The sequence below is a fragment of the Macrobrachium nipponense genome, chromosome 47 (assembly GCF_015104395.2).
Source record: "Macrobrachium nipponense isolate FS-2020 chromosome 47, ASM1510439v2, whole genome shotgun sequence".
NCBI lineage: Eukaryota > Metazoa > Arthropoda > Malacostraca > Decapoda > Palaemonidae > Macrobrachium > Macrobrachium nipponense.
The window spans coordinates 11043134-11064991 of NC_087222.1; the positions used below are offsets into that span (position 1 = coordinate 11043134).

The window sequence follows — 21858 nt, forward strand, 5'->3', positions numbered from 1 at the left end:
CTTGGTGGTGTTCGTACCTCCACTGTTTCTTTCATGTTTCTATAATCAATCTTTGGATTTTCACACCAACTGCCTATTTATCTGTTTTGCTTTTATCTCCTGTTATTTGTTTTCTCATTTGTGCAGTTAGGTCTTTACTAGTGCCAATTTTCCACTTAATTGTTCATACCCTATTCTGTATTATTCTTTATTTTCCTTATTTTTTTAGCAGATTTTTAAAGTGATATTGATCTGTCATATAGTTGGTCATTTGAGAAATCTCTGCCTTAACTGGTTTACTTTATCATATTGTTTCTTTTTCCTCTCCAGTATGTAATCTCATATGATGTGTAAGATGTGATTTCTGGGAAAATGCTTTCCCACATTCCTTGCACATATATGGCTTCTCTCCAGTATGTAATCTCATATGAACTTTAAGACTTAGTTTATGGGAAAATGCTTTATCACATTCCTTGCAAATGAATGGCTTCTCTCCAGTGTGGGTTCTCATATGAATTGTAAGATGTGGTTTCTGGGAAAATGCTTTCCCACATTCCTTGCAAATGAATGGCTTTTCTCCAGTATGAAATCTCATATGAACTTTAAGACTTAGTTTATGGGAAAATGCTTTCCCACATTCCTTGCAAATGAATGGTTTTTCTCCAGTATGTAATCTCATATGAACTTTAAGACTTAGTTTATGGGAAAATGCTTTCCCACATTCCTTGCAAATGAATGGCTTTTCTCCAGTATGTAATATCATATGAACTTTAAGACTTTGTTTCTGGGAAAATGCTTTCCCACATTCCTTGCAAATGAATGGTTTTTCTCCAGTATGTAATCTCATATGAAACTTTAAAGACTTAGTTTATGGGAAAATGCTTTCCTACATTCCTTGCACACGAATGGTTTCTCTCCAGTGTGGGTTCTCATATGAATTGTAAGATGTGGTTTCTGGGGAAATGCTTTCCCACATTCCTTGCAAATGAGTGGCTTTTCTCCAGTATGTAATCTCATATGAAGTTTAAGACTTAGTTTATGGGAAAAATGCTTTCCACATTCTTTGCACATAAATGGCTTCTTTCCAGTTATGGATTTTTCATATGAACTATAAGATTACGTTTCATGGAAAATGCTTTCCCCACAGTCATTGCATATGAATTTCTCTCTGGTAGGATTTGTGATATTATTTTGTAAGATTAACTTTCTGTAAATTTGCTTTCTCACAGTCATTCGATATGAAAGGCTTCTCTCCATTGTCAGGGACCCTTCTTTCTTGTTTTACTTCCTTTTTGCAAGTTTGTGGATGTTTTTCATTCACTATTAAATTCATTTCATATGAATATTCATCATCTTCATTAGACTCAGAATTCCTCTGGCTCTATTTTGATGTCCATCAATGGATCCAGAGACAAAAGTCTCCATCACTGGTTCCACTAAAGCAGCCATGTGACGTTTTCTGATTTATGGAAGGTAGTGATAATGCACCTTCAGTTTCACTTTTCAAAGGAAATTCTAAAGAATGTTTTGGATTCATTTTAGCCTTATGTCCTGTCCTGTTCTGTAATGACAATGTGTTCAATTCACAAACTCTTAACATAAAATTGTTTACAAATCAATTACTGAATAAATCTGCTAAAAAGTTAAGTACAAAATCTTGAAGGACTACAAACAGATTTCACTGCTGATGTATGAATCTAATATTCAACACAAATTTTACTTGTTGTTTAAATTTGTTAAATACGCATACAGTAATTCACCTGTTGTCCCTCATATGCTTTAGAGTTGCTAGTGTAATGTTTCCATGTAGTACCATTAAACAACATGCATTTCCCCAAAATTTCTGATGCTAATCAAAACTGACGAAGGAAGGAAGGTTCTTCTGAGGGAGAATCTGAAATCAAACAATGCAACACAGAGTTAGGAAACATAATGTCAGAACTGAAGCAACAAAATAATAAATCAAATTCAATTCAGGTTCCCATAAAGGTCTCAGGGCAATTAACAAAGTGTGCATTTGATAGTTTTATCCAAACATTAATACAATCTAACCAAACATTGTCCAGACACAGCATCAAAACATTCCTGAGGCAACAATGCAACAATAGATTAGCAGTTAATATTGACGCCCACCACCTCACATCTGTAAACCTTCTTAGCTTGAACATATCTTATTAACAAATCAAAGGCCGAGAATAGAAAATGCAAGAGACCAGCATAAGAGTTTTGTGAGGGTAACAGCAGGAAGGGTACAGTACACAGCAAATGCTTAATTTTGTGACCCAACTATACATAACACCATATTATCCACAAATGTGGTAGATAATAAAAAGAAAAAATAGTAAGGGTGAATTGAGTAGTAAATTTGAATGAGAGATGTAAAGTTTCCAAATTAGTTTCACTGATTGTTATTGTTGATAACAATACATGAGTAGCTATTATGACCAGCAACACTGATGACAGTCTTGGAAGGTATGTGCTGCTACATTTCTTCAAATATGACATTTTTTTCAGAGCTATACAAACCAGAGCTTTTAATGAAGGAGTATCTTTCAGTGCATGTTGGAAATGGGTTAACTGGTGGTTAAGAAGAGTGAGTAGGGTAATGAACAAAGAGGGGTGGCTGTGATGGGAGATATAATAAAGGTTATGTTTGTATACCTATGAAAATTTCATATTACAGCATTTCTTCAATTAGTGTATCTGCATATGCATGTATACATACATAAATAAAAATGAATAGAGTAAAAAGTCCTTTTGGTTTTCAATGCTGCAAAGGTGGAATAAATACAATTTTTTAAGTAATTTGTATTTTTCCTAATATACAAACCCGAAGGTCTTTACATATGGATATAATTGCAGTGCAAGCTGGGAAAACAGCCGTTCAACTTTAAATAAGGTGGTTAACTATCAACGGTAGAGTGGGGGTCCCCCCACCCCTATCCTTATGTTTCACTCTAACCCTCTGGCTCAGGTAACAGAATGAGGGGTGGCTTGAAGTGGGACATTTATGTAAAGACCTGTAGGTTTGTATGTCCAGAAAAATACAAATTACTTAAAATATTTGCAGTTTGTTCCTAAAGAAATACAAACCGTCGGTCTTTATGCATGTATTAAAGGCACTAGTAGTAACATATAATATTAAATGATTAAATAGTGGGGTTGATAACCTTAGCTCTTGCCGGTTAGAGACAAATGCAAAACACTGGATTCCTCGAAGATGCTGAGATGAACAAAACTAACAGGAAAGCTTACCGGTGCATAATTGGAGTCAGTGAAGCATTCCAAAGATCACGAGTTCCATGTATGTAGCGTGCATAAATCTGTGCATCAATTGGTGAGTGTGTGTTTGTAATGCACAGAAAATGACATGTAATCTATTGTATAAGAATCAAAGGGGGTCTAACTGAAATTGATTGATAGAGTGTCGAACACGTCACAGAAGAGGCGTTGCAGGTCCATCGGACAAGGTAACAAAGTGAACTTTGAAAAAGTTAATATTTATAGTGACGAAATTCAGCTTTTAAAGAAAAGTATAGAGGTGTAGCACACATTTTTTATTGATGAACTTTAATGTTTTATGGTGTCATAATAACTGGTCTCTTTATTTCAGATGGATTCGAAGTCACCATATGGGTTTTCTATTTTGACTGATAAACTATGAATGTTTGGACACTTAGAGGAAAAGGGGTACTTACTTAAATATGATTTTGAGAGGAATATGATACTTTAACGTTTCGTTTTTGAAGTCATGCTTAACTCATTTTATTCCATTTTCATGTTAGCTAATTTTGGGAAATAAAAAGTATATTTTTGTAATAACAAGAGTTTATATTAGCCTAGCTTGAAACTTTGATTTTCAGCTAATTTCAGAGATGACATTCAGCATCAAAAGGTAGGCCACATTACCAGTTAGATTATTTTTTCATTTGTTTAAACAAGTGTCATTTGACCTCGTTAGAGATTTTTCCTCTTTAGAGATTTCGGTGGCTAGTGGTTAAAAGGTACATTCAAGCCTATAGGTTATGTTTCCGAATAGACTAGAATTAGATAGGTTAAGCATATTTTGGGGAAAAGTGGTTATAATTAAGTATTGAGCAACTGACTCTTGTTGATTTGAGGGGAATTTATCTGATAGTCAGGAATTAAGCCGGTAGCTACTGCTGGCAGTGATCTTAAATGCTGTTTAGTGTAAAGACATATTCCTGTGTTTCTGGGGGGGGGGGGGGGGGGGAAGTGAATTCATATGATAACGGGGATTAATTACGCACGGTTGCAAGTGTAGCCGGGTACTGACTTCGGACCTATAAAGACATGAGTGTATAAGTTTATTTCTTATTTTTTTCTCTTTATTGGTGTTAATTCAGCAGACATTAGGGGTTTTGTTGTATTGAAATATATTAGAAAAAGTGGTATGATAAGTTTCGTTTTTGTGTGTGGTATGAGAAAGAGAGAGAGAGAGAGAGAGAGGCTGCTGGGTGAACGGTTTCACTAACTCATCAGATTTCGGTTCGAGATACATTCTTTTTCTCTCACTAGCTTCTTCCCATTTTCTAAAGACCATCGTGACCTTGTAACAGTTCAATCAGCTGATTGACCCTGAACCTGAGAAGCAGCTAGATGTAAATAACGGTTTTTTGGATTGGTGCATGTTTATTTTATCTTTTATTGGTGAATAATATATTATTACTTATGGGTTGGTGGTTTGTGTGCTCATATATATATCAATGTTATTAAGGTTTGGGGCGAATCCTAAAGGATAAGAGTTATAGTAAAGAAGGCAAAATGGTCGATGCAATATACAAGCCAAACGTTAGTGCACCAAAATAACAAACATAAATGCAGGAGTTAGCCGTTTTCGAGGCATTGTTGATGGCGTTTTCTCCCTACCAGTGCAAATTTTTATCGTGGGAGTGAATAACTATTTAAACACCAAGGGAATTAAGGATGATACAGAGGCGTTTACAGTGGCAAAAGCCTTGTTAGATTTCAATAAAGGGGATTTGTCATTTAGATGCCGTAGTTTTCAGTGCACAAAATGTCGGTCATGGACTGAATTGCAAGCATTTTTAAGAGCGGCTTATGGCTCAAAAGAACACGGCGATATCATAAGAGATCTAAAAGGGCTGTACAAAATTAGAAAAGGCACAACAAGCCTTATTGAGCATAGCTCAAAACTTATTGACTCAGCAGGAGAATGGATATAGAAATTGAGAAATTCCAAATGTGTAAATGGGAATAATGTCTCATTCGACAATTTATATAAATTGATGCATTTTGCAATGCTTCTACACGACGTCCCAGATGCAATCGTAGACAGATTTGATGAAGTGAACCTAGTACATCAGACGAGGAACTAATGTATACCCAAATTCAGAAACATATGTCCAAATGTCCCATGGTGGATAGTACTTTTTTTAAAGGAACCGGTCCTAAAAATATGATACAAAGAGACTCAGATTTTCCTTCTCCACATTTGTGTGCAAAAGTGGAATATAAGAGAGGATCGATCGATCAAAGGTAATAGCAGTTGCGTTGCTACAATTGTAATAAACCAGGGCACACAAAGAAAGTATGTAGAGTCAAATATTGTGGAATGTGTAAAAGTGTGGATCACTGTTGGCAGGCTTGTCCGTCTCAGATACGGAGAGATGCGAGACCCACACTTCAGAAATTTGGGAGTTACAATACGAGAACTTCCCAGGCAGGTCACTTAAAAGGGCGAAGGGATCGTCAAAATTTTTGGAAAGCCAATCAACAAAATGGAACAGTGGAGGATGTGGATATCCCAATCTTTATAGACACAGGCGCCTCTGTGAATTTAATGGACCATATTCTCCCATTACCCTTTGAAACCCTCAACAGAGACGGTGTGTGATGTGCAAGCCCATAGATTAAACACCCTGGGTTTTGTTAGAATATGATTTACCTTGGGTGATGGAATGTTAATAGAACAGAGGATATGGGGAATACTGAAAACAAGGGTGCTTTTGGGAGTGCTAATGGTAATGATACCTGGGATATGGGGAGTGGTGATACCAAAACCCACACTGATGATACAGGAAATAACAGCGGTGATGTCGGTAATGATAAATGGGATATTGAGGGCCATGGTAGTAACAATTTTGGTGGGTTTAACAATGGCATTATGGGTTGTGATGCTGATACTAATACTGATATTATTACTGATACTAACAATGGTGTCTTGGTGGATGCAATGAGAACCACATGGGATCATGGAACAGAGAGGTACTAACCACAAATATAAATGTGTTTTATCAGAGGATGCTATTTTAATGCCAGGTTCAAAGACTATGGTAAAAGTCAAACTGAGGGAAGTAAAAAACCCCACGGAAGTATGCATAATTAAGGGCAGCGAGAAACTAAGAGGGGTTATTAGCATTACATCAATGAACAGTGTATCAAAGACTGGTGTTACATGGGTAGAATTACTGAGCTGTAATGATGCAGTTAGGAAATATCAGAAGAATACATATGTGGTAGACCTCCAAGATTGGAGTAATGTCAGTGGTTCAGTAGTTATTGTAAAGGGGAAAACTGAGTTTTCAGAGGCAGAAATGCAATCAAGAAAGAAAATATTTAGAGAACATTAGGTAATGCAGATATAAAGAGCATATAGAAGCGGTAAGCGAGCTCTAGGCAGAATTTGAGGACATGGTAGCTTTACGAGGAGATAAACTGGGATTGACTAATGTGTTCATAAAAGCTTTACGAGGGGATAAACTGGGATTGTAGGTTTGTGAATGGATTTTCTAACATAGCAGCTCCTCTAACAGATGCATTGTGGGAAGACATTCAATTTTATTGGAGAGAACCGCAACAAGTAAGTTTTCAAAAATTTAAGGACGCATTAATGAATCCCCGAGTTCTGAAATTTCCAGATTTCAGCAAACTGTTCATATTAGTGACTGATGCCAGTCAGGAGGGTATAGGTGCTTGCCTTATGGAAAAATTTGATGGGAGGTTCAATCCCATTGCTTTATATAGCAGGAAATTTAGGACAAAGGGCAGCAGTGAAAGATTAATGACTACCATAGATAAAGAAGCCTTTGCAAGAGTATCAAGTTTGATTAATTTTAAAATGCTACTGATGGGAAATAAAGAAGTCCTTACAGACCACAAGCCATTATTAGATCTTTTTAGTAAACCCGATTTGTCACCCAAAAGAGGTCGATGGTTCTTAACTATCAGGGACTTCGATGCAAATCTCAAATATATAGAAGGCAAATTAAATGTAGTCGTTAGATAAGGAAACTTACTTCTTGATGAAAGGATTCTCAGTAAATCTCTGAACTGACTGGTACTTCAATTCACCTGGGCCTCCTTCCTGGTCATGTAGAGCACAGGAAGGAGTCCCGTGCATCTGACATGTTGAGCTTATGTGATGTTCAGCTGTCAGACTTCTGGGCCTTCCAAATTAATGGGCATGTAATGTAAGCTTCATAGATTCAAAAAGGTTTTGGATAAACCTATAGTGTTTTGCTTTATTGTCAGCCCCTCTCTCCCTTTGCTAGAGAGAGGGAATGGACATGCATCTATCTATCCTTGTTCCTTCAAGTGTTTAACATCGAAGGAAAGTCCATGATGTTCACCAACTCTCTTTGCCAATGCCAGGTCAGATCCCTATCTGACGACTCTTGTAAAGGCTAGGGTGCACAAGTCAGGCTCCGTAAGGCAAGAGTCACATCCCACTCAGGGGGAAATTCCCTGGGAGGTCAAAACTGTTTGAAGCTTCTCAACAGCATGGAGATCTCCACAAGAAAGAGAAATCGACACCCTTTAAGCAAAGGATGAGTCCAAAGGCAGCTCTGTAGCTCCTGACAGCTGTGATGAAGAGAGAATCTCTTAGCGAAGAAAGACAAACAATGCGACCTTCTGAAGAGGAGAGCCAACCAGAGAGATACCCCATCAACGACACCAACAACAGAAGACGACCCATTTCCCCCAGTACACAGCCGCTAAGATTACAAAAGTATCCAGAAATCTTGGTCGTTGTGCGACGAGAAAAAACCTCTTGCTCTCAAGAGATGGTGGATAGTCCTCCAAGCATGAAGTGACAGTTCTCTCACAGCCTGGTGATACCTCTGTATGAGCAGCTGGTACAGCAGGTTGTGCCAAGGGGGAATCTCTTTTGGTACCCAGAAAGTAGAACTAGCAGTCTGGATACCACTCAGTATGTGGCCACTTGAGAGCTAGCAGGGTCATCCTGATATTTAGGGTGATCATGACCCTGTTGATCACCCAACAATTAGACAAAATGGAGGTAAAGCGCAGGCCTTGGAGATTGTCCCATGGGTCCGGCACAAAAGAACAGAACACCAGGAGCTTTCCATTGTGCCAGGTTACAAAGAGGCCTATAGCTGATAAGCCCCCCAAAATCGAACAATCTTTCTGCAATGTCTTGGGTGTAGGAACCATTCTGTCCCTATCTGCTAACACTGGCAATAAAGCTCGTCTGCCACTCTGTTCTGGTTCCCCAGGATTTACCTGGCTGACAGATCTACTGAGTGTGTGCTGCCGCCCACTCGTGAACCTGCATCACCAACATGTGGAGCTGAGGGGAAAGCAATTAACTTGCTTGTTGACCTATGCCAATACTGTAGTGATATTATTTGATATAAACACCATGAAGTTCCCCATTACTGGATCCTGAACCTCTCGTACAGCCAAAAATGCCATCTTCAGAGCCAGAATATTGATGTGAAGGTGTATGAAGGTCAGGTTCCACACACCTGAAACCAGCAACTCTCCCAGGTGTGCATCTTCTCTCACGGTTGAAATATCCAAAAATAGAAGCATCTCGGGATAGGGAGTGCCTAATGGCACTACTATTACAATGTTCCTGTTGTCTAACCACCAGGATAAGGAATCAGGAAGAATGGGGAGTCCCTAATGGGAGGCCAAAACTCCATTCTCCACTGAACAGAACAAAGGTGAAGCTGCTCATGAGGGACCAGCTTCTGTAGGGATGACGGGTGACCAAGAATGACTTGCCACTGCCGAGCTGGTTCTTCCTATTGAGACAGGAATAACTGCATTGCCTCTCTGAACTTGTTGATATGCAAGTCTGAAGGGTAGGCTCTTGCTGTTACCACATCTGTCAGCATGGCCGGATACGAGATACTTTACCCTCTGCTTTGGTGTAAGATCAGACTTCTCAAATTGATTGCTACACAAAGGTCCTGCCAAAACACAAGGAGTCAGTCTATGTCCAGGAGCAACTATGACCAAGATCTTGCCAGGACTAGCTAATCATCGAGATAACTCAGAAGATGTATCCCAGGTGAAATGGCCGTTGGCCCAAACTGAACAGGACAACAAGCGGCAAGCAGATCAGAGCCCAAAAAACAAGTTCTTCTGAACCAAAGATTAAGCAGAGGTACTTGCAAGAGGACCTAGAGAAAGCATACGAAAAAATCTCAAGAGAAGTGTTGTTTTGGTGTCTGAGGAAGGGGAAAGTCCCAGAAAAGTTGGTTAGCCTGGTCAAGATGATATATCGAAGAACAAGCACAAAAGTAATAACAGCATTTGGGTAACCAGAAAACTTTGAAGTTAGTGTTGGATTACACAAGGGTCAGCATTAAGCCCATTTTTGTTTGTGCTGGTCATGGGTGTGTTAAGTGAAGAGGTCAGGAATGAAGAGCAATGCTGATGATCTGGTGATTGCTGCTGAAAATATGGAAGACCTACAGAGAAGGTTTGGAGAGTGGCAGGAGTCTTAAGAGAGGGGTACCTTAGAGGTGAATGTGAAAAAAACAGAGGTTTTGGTGATCAGTAGGGAAGATAGAGGCAGAACAGCAATAAAAGAAAGAAGAGGCTTGATTATAAAACAGGTGGTACACACCTACTACCAACCTTCCTCTTTTCAGTTCTAGACCTCTTGTTATGATTCAGTAATTTAGGTTTGAAAGGTTTGGAGCAAAACGAACTTTATTGCTGGCTTCCGAGATTCAGACATTTGGATATTTACATGCACACATGAATACTGGGGACTTGGAACAAAGACTTTTGTAGTTTATTCTACATTTTCAAGTTCATACTAAATATAAAAGAAGATGACAGAAGTTTATATACAAAAACAGAAATGGGGGCCGGGTTACAGTTTTTTTATTCTGGGTGGTGTGTTCTTTAAGCAGAAGAGACAAGGAAAGAGGATAAAGGGACAATCCAGGCTTCAATAAAAAACGGACTCCAACAGATTCCTTTGACATTGATCTTTGACCCTGCAAATTATTGAGGAATTATCCCAGTTAAAAACATGGCCTGTCTTAAGCCAATGATTCGCAATGCCATTATCATTGAGCCTCTTGATATGGCATATATGTGCTGAGAGAGAGCATCTTACCTTCAGATCTTGCGATGTTTGCCATATATAAATTTTATTACATTCTTTAAAAGGAATACTGTATACAATATTGTTTGAATTTGGCGGGCTATTCTTAATTCGTTTATTTCTCACAATGTTATTATATTTCAATATTAAGTTAATATCAATAGTTTTTAAAATGAGTACAGCAGGAATGAACTTAGGATGAAATGGTGCATAGAGAATATTTCTAAGTTTCTTTGTTACCCACTCGTTGGATTGTAAATATTTGTCTTTTTTACTTTAATTTACAAAGTTCCAAAAAAATTGGTTGGGGATAACATGATGAATTTCCTATTTTATCAATAATTTTAAACTCATCTTCCAAAAAACCAGGACTGCAAATTCTGTGGGTTCTAATACGCAGATTAGAAAATATTGACACTAATTTTTTTAGCAAGGTTAAAGTAAAAATGGATATATGACAAACTATTTGTGGGTTTCCTATATACTTTAAAACAAAAACTGGTGTTATTTCTAACAATTAAGGCATCCAAAAACGGTATACAAATATTTTATTTTCTATATATTCTATAAAGACAATTTATAGATGGTACAAGATTATTAATTGTATGCAAGAAGTTAGGAACTGTTTACATTTCTTTTACAATACAAAAACAGTCCTCTATATATTTAACACAAAAACACCTCAGAGAATAAATTTCTTGGAATCAAATCTTAGGACCTCAAAGAACTTCCATGTAAATATTAGACAAAAGTGGCGAAAGAGGGTTACCCATAGCCATATCAAATATTAGTTCATAAAAATTACCAGTAAAAGTGAACTTACCATTTTTTTTTATACAAAGGAGGTACGCCATCAATTGGAACTTTGGTAAATAAAGATGTTACATCAAAACTGGTCAATTTGTCAGAACTGAATAATTCAATATGGGCCAGTCTAGTAAAGAAATTCACTCATAAATTTACTTTTGAACACATTAATAATGGAAAAAATGTGAAAAGGGGGACTTTTTGGGTTGACTGGAACGAATTATCCTGATTCCCCTTATTTCTTATGGGGATATTTGTTTCATATATTCCGAACATATTGTATTTCAAACAGCCTTCTGGAACAGATTAAGCTTGAAGTCTGAGGCACTACTGTATCTATTGTTAGGGGTAAAACAAAATTCTGGCTGCCATCTTTCTTTTAGTTAGAGGTAGGAAAATCTTTAGGGAACTTCATGCCAACATTTAGCCTATGAGACACAGACAAATAAACTGACACTTAGCTTGTTTTTTCATTGCTACTGCATAACAGCATCAGGTAGATAGGAAGAGTAATTTGTCCAAGAGAGTCAGTGACAGGGTCCGTTTGCATAGTCTCTCTCTCTCTCTCTCTCTCTCTCTCTCTCTCTCTCTCTCTCTCTCTCTCTCTCTCTCTCTCTCTCTTTCACTGTTACCATGTGGTAGACAGTAGGAAATTAGCCAAGCTGTACCCCTATAGGAAACCTGTTACCCAAGTCAGAAGAACTTTGCTGAAAGAAATTCAGTAGCATCCAAGAAAAAATATTCAGTTTTGTAGTACCATAAGATAAAAGTAAATAGATCTGTAGTAAATCAAGACATGAAGTGATAACATTTTACAACAGTGAGGTAGAGAAAGAATAGGTACAAGCAACCCCCAACCTGTGGGTAACCTAACCATCCACCTACCATTCATGGCATGGCGCTTTCTTGCCCAGAAAGGAACTCGAGCCAACCACTCAGATTCTACTTTACCACGAGCCTAAAGAAGTCATTTGGTATTTTGTATGAGCATTGTTTCTTTCCCACGTAGAAGGGTTAAGCAGCAGGGAGAATAGCTTTTATTTTGCGTTATTACCACTGGTTGGTAAGATCATTTTTGCAGGGAACCAACAGGCGTTCCAAGATCACAATTTCTTGAAGTAAATTGTATTTTTCCCAGCTCTACAAACCTGAGGTCCTTTACATTAGGAATTACATCCAGCGTAGGCTGGAATACGGCCGTTAGATTCTTAAACAAGACCAATCTCCCCGGATGTAAACACTCCTTTTTGCCTTTCGGCCCAGGCTTCAGATTGAGGGGTGGCATAAGGTGGGCATTAATGTAAAGCACCTCAGGTTTGTATAGTTAGTTAAAATACAATTTACTTTCAAAAACTATGATTTGTTCCTACATGATATGCAAAGCCTCGGTCCATTACATTGGGAAGACACTGATTGGTGGGAGGAATATGAGTGAGCCTCCAGAACTGAATGAAGTTCAAGCATTCCCATGGCTATTCCATCCAGGTCATAAAAGCGAGAAGGAGTGCCCTGCCACTGACAACTTGATCAGTGTATAGTTGCTGCATGATTAAGAGTCAGACTTCTGGGCCTTTTCAAAATAAGTGAGGAATCGTAACTCATTCGAAAAAGGGCTGGGAAGAATATTCAAAGTTGGAGGCATTAATGCAAAGTTCTGGGAAGGGTTTACATTATTGCCAGTCTCCTTTCTATGATTATGATAAGAAAAATACAAGGAAACTGGAAGCTCAAGCTTACCGCATCAACCCCCTGACCAGCAAGTGTAAGTTTGAGTCCTATCCTCAAATTGAAGGAAGAGGAGTAGAAGGACAAGGACGGGAAGGTGGGGAGGTCAGTCACTCTCGCATTCTTCTTACCTCTAGTACCGCACACCATAGCCAAATGCAACTTGTCCTCTTGAAGGAGACAGGAAAGCAAACACAACTTGTGAGCATCCACCACTGGTCCAAAGAAAAGAGGTTCCAATAACCTGTGGGTAGTATATATATATTTATATATACTATATATATATATATATATATATATATATATATATATATATATAATATATATATATATATATATATATATATATATATAGATTATTATATATATTATTATATATATATATATATATATATATATATATATATATATATATATATATATATAATATATATATCATATATATATATATATATATATATATATATATGACCTGATCTCGGTCATTTGTGGGTTCGGGATATGAAGGAATAAACAGGAGAGAGAGAAGTTTACGTGCATGCAATGTAAGACATGCAAAAATAATAATCGATGAAACGTTTAACACTGGTGGCCTTTAACTGTAATTATTACGTTAACTATGCTAGTGCACAAACGGACAGCAGGTTAGACTTATTGACACTCATGACGATACATGTCTTTGTGTGGCGGCCGACGGGAATGCGCGGGGCACTAGGCACTCGTGTCTCGGCCCAGTCAGTCTGTACTGCATGCGACCCGCTGACGAACTGCTTTGACCGGTAGAGCGGCCTGTTTCAAATGCCCCTTTTCAGATGGCATCATTGCAGAAGCTGATTGGTTATTCTGGCTCCTTAGACACAAGGGCCAATCACGAAGGGATATAGAGATACGTGGCACTCTTTTGAACTGCCAAGCCACGCCAACTTGTAACGCCTTTGGCGGTTGACTTGTTTTGATACACATACACAAGGTATCACTTATAACGGTTTCACGGGACTTCAGAATATCAAGGAGAAGGCATATTCAAAACTGTATCGAATCAGCTCATCACTCCCTCCCCAGTTCTTCCGTCCCGCAAGACATACACTGATCTTATGATTTGCGCATTGTTGTTCTTCTTTGAGTGCCACACCACCTTTGAGTGCCATACCATCCAGTTTGTGCAAAATTTAAAACCATTAGGGTAGGGCCATTTGACGTGTTACAAACACAAGTTACAACAAATGAATCTCATGCCTCACAATGTGTCATACAGAAAAAACAAATTTAGGTTCACATTCACTGATATCAAAGATAAATGGATAGTCACAGCTCCAATTCAAAAAATCTAAATTCATAAAAAAAAATTCACATGAGTTAAAAATGAGACGTTACTCATGAAAAATTAGGTAAATGTATAAGAAAACTTACTGAACTCTTTCTGCAACAATAAAAACAAGGAAAACAGAAAATCAAAATTCAAAGATTACGCAAAAAATAACTTCTTTTTTTTCAAAATAATCTCATATTTCCACATCCTCGATGGAAGATCACAAATTTCTGACAAAGCATAAACAGCATTGGCAACGATATGAAATTTTAGACACAGCATAATTGACATCAATAGAAATTCTTAAAAAATTTGATACATCGTAACAATATGTGTTTAATATGACTTGAAATTGGATAAAAACAATAATGCAATAAAAAATAATCAAGTTATAAAAACAGACTCACTCATTATATGCTTGGAACTGTAACAAAATGTTTAAAAAATTAGACTTCAATTTCTCGGCAATAACTGACATGAAACAAAAGTGCATAAGCACGTTTTTATGATATTCTCTGTTCACTTTCTGATGGACACATTTACTCATGACTCACGCTGGTATGCTACGCAAGGCAACTACACGTACTTACAAATTATGTGAATGTACTTACAAATTATGTGAATGGTTTGCTTTATCGAAGAGGGAGGAACGGTGGTACAACAAGTTACTTTTTTTAGGCTTTCTTTCTTTTATGAAGAATTTATCTCGTGCATGTCCAGAAAACTGTGACTTGTCAGTCAACTCCCTCACACAGTCAACACATGTATACTCCCAGGGCACTCACTCATCACATGTACACTTCCATGGCACTTACTCAGCACGTTCATACAACAGCTGGCTCACTTGCCTCTGTTTTCTGTGCAACTCACCCATAGGTGTAACTGAAACTTTTACATGTATGCGTCGCAGTTCCTCTCTCTCTCTCTCTGTGTGGCTCATGTCTTACTACAGTACTCTTGGGAATAGCGTCTGCTACTCTTATTACTCTTTTTTTCTTTTTATGATATGATCAATCCCCACAATGCCGAACTCTAACAGTTGCTCGATTCTACGATCTTGTTGAGAAACTAACTTTCTTAAGGGCATCTCTATATCAGGGATAAAATATACAATTTTTTCTCACTTCATCATCAAATTTAAAAATTACTTCTCTTTCCCAATGAAAATCTAACTACTCTTCCAACAAACATATCAGTCTCGTTACTTTACTCAAACAAACTCTAATGAATTTACGTTAATAATTCTGCCTTTAAATCTTAATCACAATTCTTCGATGGGGACAAATGGAATGAATTGTAGTTCGTGATACTACAAATGTGATCAGAACACGGCCTAAGCGAACCATCTTTTTTTCTCTTTTTTTTTTTATACAAAATTTTTTTCCAATGTTACTTCTACAATTTCCCTATCTGCATTTCCTTAACACAACATGCCATTGATGACACTACTAAAGGCTACACAACTCGTTCATTGTGCAGTCGATCTAATACTAATATTACTATCAGTGACAACTTTTAGCAATCCCGTCAGCTCTAGGCGGGGCAGGATCTCCCACCTTCGGGGGTGTGAAGGGTATCCTCTCATCACATCCCCATAGCGTCCCAAGACACTATCCTGAACTGTCCCTCTCTGCCATACGGTTGAGATGTTCCCGTTTTCTATGCAACTTGCTCACAGGTCAGCAACTCTATTAGTGCCAGCAGCGGTGCCGGCGATCCGCTACTGATGCTATTAGTTTGCTTGTATCTTTTTCACATCGAGCCTGGATTCTCTTACTGGCTGTCATCTGACGTCTATCAGCTATTCCTTATTCTAACATCGCTTGATCCTATCCATACCTTAGGCAGGTATCGTGACTTCCTTCACGGGTCGAGGTTGGTAAGGGAACTTCTGCACTATTCACCTTGTTAATACCATCCCTCTACTCTTCGATAGGTCGCAATAAGAAGTAGGAGTTGACTTCCCCCTTCCCACGGAGTCACAGGGAAGAGGCTCTGTTCGACCTCTCTCTGTCTCAGCATTCTTGACTTGTGGGTGGACAGATTGTCCTCTACTTCTCAGAGATGGGGACTTGCATCCCTTCTCTAACAACAATACAACAAGGCATCCCTTGATCCCGGGCACTGCAGAACAGCAGTCCCGCACGGCACTGGGGCTAGCCTGGGGTATCTTCCCGGCATTACCTCCATGCCATCTCCTGCTAATGCCAACTTTGGTCCTTCCTGGTGAGGTTGGACTGGTCCTTACCACTGCCATCACTCCGTTCAAAACGCGTTCGTACTCCTCTACTTGGTCTGTTACACGAGTCGGTTACTTGGGGGGTCACGAAGGGTCATGAAGGTTGTTCGGGTGCCACCACCATGGCACCACAGTCGTTTGACTTTGGCGCTGCAACCATCGATTTTGGATTCTCCCACACTACTCTTTGCCTGTTCGTAAGTATGCCTCGTACGGATTTTTCCAATATCTTGTTAATACTTCCGCAGATTCGAATTATTCTCTGGCCCGTTCGTCATAGAATTCGGTCGCGAAACTGTCTAACAGTAGTAATTTATTAACGATTTCTGCGATCGCACTCTGTCTGTCTGGTTAGCACTGCGTTTTTTTTTCTAAATCACATTGTGTGTGATTGTACAGTCTTGTGGGTAGCACTGTCATTTGAATTGTAGTGTGATTGTACACTGTCTTTCTGGTTAGTACTGTGCATTTCGAATCATATGGTGTGATTGTACACTGTCTTTCTGGTTAGCACTGTGCATTTCGAATCATATGGTGTGATTGTACAGTATTTCTGGTTAGCACTGTGCATTTTGAATTGTATAGTGTGATTGTACAGTGTCTTTCTGGTCAGCACTGTGCATTTGGAAATCATATGGTGTGATTGTACACTGTCTTTCTGGTTAGAACTGTGCTTTTCAAAAAAGCAATGGGGCAGGGTGATTCGGCTCATCCAACGTGTCTGTTTGGTTGGCACTGTGCATTTCGAAATGGTAGGGCCACTCGATTTATTATTCCCCTTCTTAGCACGGTTCGCCACTTTTCTGCCGATTGCTTTAGCCATAACTGTTTTTATCCAGTTCGTTCGTTCCACCATTTCCCTCGTCATCAGCGACCATCGAACTTTCTCTCGTTTCCATGTTTACTTCACTTCATATCACTGTTTGTCGGCTAAAATGATTTAGCACTAATGCTTGTTTGACACCATAAGACTTCAAAAGACCCCATAAGACCTTATAACACCGTATAAGACCACACAGGATCCCCAAGACCCCACAGGACCTCACAAGATGCCACAGGACCTTACAGGACCTCAAAGAACCTTACAAAACCTCAGGAACCCCACAAGGCCTTAAAGGACCTCGTACGATTATTCACAATACCCCAAAGGACCTCACAAAACCCCACACCTGACACCAAAATTATACGACCTGATCTCGGTCATTTGTGGGTTCGGGATATGAAGGAAAAAACAGGAGAGAGAGGAGTTCACGTGCATGCGATGTAGGACATGCAAAAATAATAATCGATGAAACGTTTAACACAGGTGTATTCTTCTTAGCTGCACGGGTGGCCTTTAACTGTAATTATTACGTTAACTATACTAATGCACAACCGGACGGCAGGTTACACTTATTGACACTCATGGTGACGCACGTCTTTGTGTGGCGGCCGACGGGAATGCGGGGCACTGGGCACTTGTGTCTCGACCCAGTCTACTGTTCTCTATGGGACCCGCTAACGCACTGATTTGACCGGTAGTCCGGCCTGTTTCAAATACCCCCTTTCAGATGGCATCGTTATGTAAGAAGCTGAATGGTTATTCTGGCTCCATAGACACAAGGGCCAATCACGAAGGGATATAGAGATACGTGGCACTCTTTTGAACTGCCAAGCCACGCCAACTTGTAACGTCTTTGGCGGTTGACTTGTTTTGATACACATACACACAGTATCACTTATAACAGGTTTCACAGGGAACCTTCAGGAATTATCACGGGAGGAAGGCATCATATCAAAACTGTATCAAATCAGCTCAAGTTATGATATATATATACTATATATATATATATAGTAGGATATATAATATAAAATATATATATATATATATATAATAATAATATATCTATAATATTCTTATGTAATACTATATAATCTATATCGATTATATATATATATATATTATATAATATATATAATAAATATATCTTTTTTTTAATAAGATATTATTATAGATATATCATCGATATATAGTATAGATATTATTATAGATATATATAGATATATTATATATAAGATAGATATAGAATCTTATGTAATCTAATACTAGATATTGATATAATCATATATATATATATATATATAATATCATATATACTATGATATAATCTATATAGATATATATACGATAGTATAAAGCTATATATATATATCTAATATAGGATATTATAAATCTATCTATATATATATTATATCATGATATACTATATATATATATATTCCTCATATATATATATTCTTATATAGGATATCTATATATATCTATATAGATATATATACTTATTTATTATATCTATATATATATAAATATAATTATATATCTATTATACTATCTATATAGATTGATATCTATCATAGATCTATTATTATAATTATATATATATTATATTATTATATAGAATATATCTAATAGATATATGTATATATATATATATATATATAGTATATATATATATAATATATATATATATATATATAGATAGTATATATATGAACATAGATATATATGGTATGTATATATATATATATTATATATATATATATATATCTATATATATATATATTATATAGATATATCTCATCTCTCTCTCCTCTCTCTCTCTTCTCTCTCTCTCTCTCTCTCTCTCTCTCTATATATATATATATATATATATATATATATATATATATATATATATATATATATATATATATATTCAAAATAATAAATATCACTATATATATAATATTAATTAGATATATATATTATATCTATATATATCTATTATATATAGTATATATATATATATATATAATATATATATATTATATATAATAATAATGAAAATCCCACTGGAAAATCGTAATTAACGACTAGTCAGCAAGAGCGTCAAAAACATACATCTTTATTGGAAGACAGCCAAAATCAAAGTGGAGTGTTTACATCCAGGCACGTGGGCCTACCTGCCTACCAGATGGTAGTTACTGCCTAACCACCTTGTTCAAGAATTTAACGGCCATATCCTATCCTTTGTAAAGGAAAGAGGGTTTGTATAACCTTACTTTCAGCTCTAAGGGCTGCTTCCACTTCCTTCCTATCTTTTGCATTTTTCTCAGGATGAGAAATGCATAGTTCCACTTCTCCTCTTCCCTTTCTGACACTCAGAACATGTTGACTCTCTGTTATACTCCTGACCCTGATATTTAGTGCATCTAGAATGGGAATCATAAATCTCCTTAACTAATCTGTGTTTTACATACACCCATCGACGCAAAAACCAATAACCCCAGATGAACAAGAATCTGGCATTTTGAGAATAAATGGCAGGAAAAATTAATTAAAATAGCTAAGATAATTGAAATAAACAAAGCCACAATGAAATAGTATGTCACAGAATCACAGGTAAGTGAAAAAAACCACCAATGTTACATGGAAGCTGGTAAAAATCGAATTGAGGGGTTTAGTGTCATCATACCTCCCACCTACACTAGCAATGGTGATGCCACCACGAAAGTCTGATTTTTGGCCTGCTGCAGTAGAGATCCTACAGCTCAATAACTGCTTGGTAAGACCCTTGAATAAAAAAGAATACTAACCACACCAGGAAGGAGCGATGTCTAGAAAAGCAAGCAAAGTAAAGCAAATGGCAAGCAGGGCCAAGGGCAGTGCGCAGCACATTGCGCAGCACATCCATGGCTGAAGGTAAAGTGACCCTCTACCACTAGTAGGGCAGGACTCCCACCCGGTCATTCATAAGTTAACTGCTGTTAAAGGTCCAGCTTTGCTGAAGACAATTCCTATGATAAAGGCCGAGGGTTTGTGTATTGTGTAGGAACAACAGATTATTTGTACTTTGTGGTAAGTTTAAACCATTTAAAACAAAACAAAAGCTCAAAGTAACAAGATGAAAGCTGCCAAAAATGTCATTCAGTGCATCGTGAATAACTCACAGCCTGGGTCTTCAACAATGCAATTGTGTCATTAAGTGACAAGATTCAATATAATTTAGGGACATTCTCTTTTATTGCAATGACTTCACTTTTATATCACTTACCAAGAGTATGTTATTGAGGAAAATTAACTCGATACGAAGAAAACATGTTGCTTTATTGATTATCAGTGATCATTTATAACAAATCAGGTTACCTGTGGCAAAGAGAAGTGATCTTCATTAACACATAGAAGTTTACTATACACAAAACAGTACCAATGATATTGGACACTTAGCACTTGCAAATTCAGTGCAAATGTTAGACTAATGCAGTGCTAAACATGTGTGAACAAATTTAATTTTTCCCATTCAGTGCATCGTGAATAACTCACAGCCTGGGTCTTCAACAATGCAATTGTGTCATTAAGTGACAAGATTCAATATAATTTAGGGACATTCTCTTTTATTGCAATGACTTCACTTTTATATCACTTACCAAGAGTATGTTATTGAGGAAAATTAACTCGATACGAAGAAAACATGTTGCTTTATTGATTATCAGTGATCATTTATAACAAAACAGGTTACCTGTGGCAAAGAGAAGTGATCTTCATTAACACATAGAAGTTTACTATACACAAAACAGTACCAATGATATTGGACACTTAGCACTTGCAAATTCAGTGCAAATGTTAGACTAATGCAGTGCTAAACACGTGTGAACAAATTTAATTTTTCCCATTCCTGTTTTCTGTGTCCCTGTGTGAATCTGAAAACACAAGTTCTGTATAGGTTTTAATTTCCATACTGTTAATGTTCTGGGTACATCCACATTAATATGAACTAAAAATATGATATCTTTATGATGAAATAAGGTTTTATATATACTTACCCAGTATTTATGTTGCTAAGATTTCCACATGTATGGCAGCCTAATTTCAAATTTAGATGACTCAGTGCCATCCCCCAATGGCAATACAGTGGTACCTCGACATACGAAAGGCTCAACTTACGAAAAATTCGAGTTACGAAAGCAAATATGAAGATTTTTTTGGCTCTACATACATTCCCCCGGACCACCGATAACAATTTTAAAACTCCCGCGCCAACTGAGTAGACTCGCCACCAACCTCCCGCTCTCCCATTGGTTCCTGATGCTAGTCACTGCCATAAGATCCTGCTCTCCTATTGATCAGCATCTCTCCCATCATGCATCTACGTAGCGGCGTGCTTTTTCGGCCACTCGGTAGCAGCATCGTTTCTAAACGCACGCCGAATTCGTTCATTCTATACGATTTCGTTTATTAATGTAATTTCGTAAGTGATTTTGTTGTTGTACTACTTTATCGTGTTGTGTGAGAACTTTAGTACATACGTATACTACATAACTTAATTATGTACAGTATATACGTAGTCACGGGTCCCAAGAAAGTTGAAGTTTACGGAAAGTAGAGGATGCTTTCTTTGGAGACAAAGATGGAGATAATTAAAAAGT

At 37.4% G+C, this 21858-nt stretch overlaps 2 pseudogenes; both read right to left on the reverse strand.

The window, feature by feature from the left end:
- The window catches only part of LOC135204524 (zinc finger protein 546-like), a 128021-nt pseudogene extending 106573 nt beyond the window's left edge, over nt 1–21448 (reverse strand).
- LOC135204525 (zinc finger protein 501-like) lies at nt 139–8799 on the reverse strand (annotated as a pseudogene).
- Nucleotides 21449–21858: the final 410 nt, after the last annotated feature.